This window comes from Grammomys surdaster, unplaced genomic scaffold (genome assembly GCF_004785775.1).
Source record: "Grammomys surdaster isolate TR1022 unplaced genomic scaffold, NIH_TR_1.0 236, whole genome shotgun sequence".
Taxonomy (NCBI): Eukaryota; Metazoa; Chordata; class Mammalia; order Rodentia; family Muridae; genus Grammomys; species Grammomys surdaster.
The window spans coordinates 1,793,360-1,796,726 of NW_021604681.1; positions in this window are offsets into that span (position 1 = coordinate 1,793,360).

Sequence of the window (3,367 nt, forward strand, 5' to 3'; positions counted from 1 at the left end):
TGTGTGTGTGTGTGTGTGTGTGTGTGTGTGTGTGTGTGTGTGTGTGTTGGATAGAATGCTCTTAAACAGAGTTTAATGTTCAGACACAGCTTAAATTCATAAAAGTAATGAAAACAGTAGTCAGTGTCATGGAAACAGCCTATGGGTGCTATACTAATGCCATTAATAAAGACTTTCAAAGTGAAGAGGCCTCCATGTGGATGGGTTTCTCCTCCTATTTAAACAGCTCCTCCAGTAGCAGGAACTAAACAGCAGTTCCCTCAGACACTTAAACGAGTCCTCATATACTCTGGTGCTTGAACATCATTTCTATGAATACCTAAAATAGGAGAACTAGGTGAAAATTGGATAACATTTGCTTGACATTGTCATTGGCCTTTCTCTAATGTCAAAGATGGATTTGCATAATTATGCTGAAAGCTAGGAAAATGTACCCAGCAGGAAGCTTTCTGGCTGGTGTTAGGTATTAGTTCTACTCCAGCTGTGACTCTCAAGATGAAGAAAACCTCCTTTCAGAAAAATGAACAGAGTGCACACTTTTTAAGGTGGTGTACTAACTGCTTAAGGACAATTTGCTTTGCATACTGATTTCCCAGGCCTAATTAAGATAGGCCTGATAAGCAATGGATTGACTGAACAACCTTGTGCTCAGTATGAAAAGGGCTTCAGAGAGGACAGAGTCCAAGCACTGTTACCTCATAAACCTCTTTCTGATTAAAATTCTTTCAAGCTGGCCAAATGACAGATAGAAGTAAACTTCTAAAGACTGCCACTGTAACAGGTGTGGGGCTGGGGTGCAATCTTGTCTTTCAAGGTCACTGCAGTCATAAAATGTCTCTTTTGCTGAAGACACTAAGGCCTCTCTAAAGGGCTCCAACCTGTATGCATTCCACAGGACCTTGCTCAGACTCTTTCCACACAGGCTTTCTGATTTCCCATTCTGCTTTCACAAAGGAATTGAAATCATTATTTTTTAAGTACCATTCTTTCCTTCCTTTCTTCCTTCCTTCCTCCCTTCCTCCCTCCCCCACCCTCCCTCTCTCCTCCCCTCCCTCCCTCCCTCCTTTCCCCCTCCCTCCCTCCCTCCCTCCCTCCCTCCCTCCCTTCCTTCCTTCCTTCCTTCCTTCCTTCCTTCCTTCCTTCCTTCCTTCCTTCCTTCCTCCTCCCTTCTTTTCTTTTCACATATAGTTATAAATAAGTTTGTCTTACTATTATTTAAAATAACATGTAAATATATGGGCTATGTTATTAAGACAAAGAATGCAAACAATAAGATCCATAACATTGGGGAATGAATTCCCAAGGGAGAGATCATTCATCCCTACTGCAGCTGAGTCACACATTGCCAAAGACAGTAAACTCTCCCCCACTTAAGAAATGTTGCCTTTAGATAACCAATACAATCAGCTTCCCCAAGCAGGGTTTTCACAGAGATCCAACAATATATTGTACACTGAGCTTTGGGAAATTGCCAAGATTTCTATGTTTTTGTTCACTTCTTCACTGATTTAAAAAGATTTCTTTTGTTGTTTCGCTTAATTTTGATTTATTGGTGATGGGAGTCTCATTATGTTGCTTAAACTGGTCTTAGGCTCAACAGATCTTCCGCCTCAGTCTTCCACTACTCATTAGGATCCAACTGTGGTTTTCTGTCAAGCTTTACTTTTTCTGCAACACTATGAAGCTTAACCTGCATGTAGATTGCTCTGACACTGTTATCCTGTCTCATGATAAGAGAACTTTTAACACACGTCAAATGCCTCCGAGTATACCTTTCAGCTTAATTCTAGTTTGAACCGAAGGTTTCAATTTGTGCAATTTGCTAAATGGCAATTTGCCTTAGAATAATCTCATAAACACAGAACAGACAGATTGGCTGATTCGGAATCTCTGACCTTTTAAAGGGCAAATGTCTAGTTTCTAAAGCTAAAGGCAGTCATAGAAACAAAAGCCATATCCATTTTAAACAGATTATTATGATTATTAACACACTGTGATTATGGAGCACTTACAGTTCATAGAGTTTTTATATATCCATTATCTCATTTGACAATCACACCAGTCCTGTAGGACAGATGTTCATTAACAGAAGCAATTGTCAGATGCAGAATTTCAGGCATAGCAATGTTAACCAGTTTACCCAAGGCTGTACAGTCAGTTGATATATATAAAAATTCATTTCTTTTTACATTATACACAATAAAAGAGCATGGAGACTATCTAAAGAGCTCACAGTTCAGACTTCTGTCACCCTGATCATGACGTTGATTGGTCTTTACATTTCAATGTTTGGGAAGATGCAAAGACACAGGTTGCTTAGGGAACTTGGGGTGACAGGGGTGTGAGAGGTCATGCTCAACAAATCAGCTCATGTTGACATATGATCTGTGGCATGATCGATGTGCAATGTGATCAATTTGGAAAACCCAAATCAGCCCAGGCAGGGAGGCTGCATGACACATATGGGCAGCTGAGACAGTTCAGTTATTTGCACCAAGTAGTTTGAGCTTAACAGAAGATAGAGTCTGAAAGCAGAAGATGATGCAGAACAACAAAAAGAAAAAAAAGCATGCCCCTCTAGCAAGTCTGGGTATTATTATGTTCTACCTCTTCTTTTTGTCAACAGTAAGTTCTTCCCCAAAATGTTAAAGAATAGTCTGCTACTGAAGAATAGCTGTGAGATATCGCAAACCTGCAATATTCTGCAGTATCTGTGAGACATGCTTCCCAAGATCTAAAACAGCCATGTTCTCCGATCTCTGTGCAGTCTAAGGACAAATACCAATTAGCAAGAACACAGGGCTCCTGTCTGATCCCCTTCCTGATGACTGATTTAAAGAGAGGGAAAAGATGAAATGACGATTTATGGCAGAATCCAAGTAGGAAGTCTTAAAAGGCAAGGGGTGGGAAGTTTGAAGCAATTTTAGCCGAAAAAACTAATTCTCTAAATATATTTTTAAGATAACTGAATATTGTGTATTGCAAAGGCTACTTCTATGGGGAGAAAACAGTCATTCAGCAAATCTTTCTGTTGAAAAATAGCTGCTAAAGCTGCTAAGGGAAATGTGTTTATGTGAAAAGCTGTATCCAAAGAAGATATTTGCTACTTGTATGTTTCCGTTGCCACTGCTCCAGTCTAACTTTCTGGGTTTGAAATGGAAAAACAAGTTTACATAATGCAATGCTCATTAGCATCTGAATATGGACCTAATTGTGCCCTTTTGACTCTAAGAGGCAATTGGAAATGTATTCTATATAAGTGGATTAAGGAATGTGTCACATGTTCAATTATAACAAAAATCTTTCATTTTGAAAACTGCAACCTTATCCCATTGTCTCTGAGCAGAACAATAGCTGCTTGTCACTC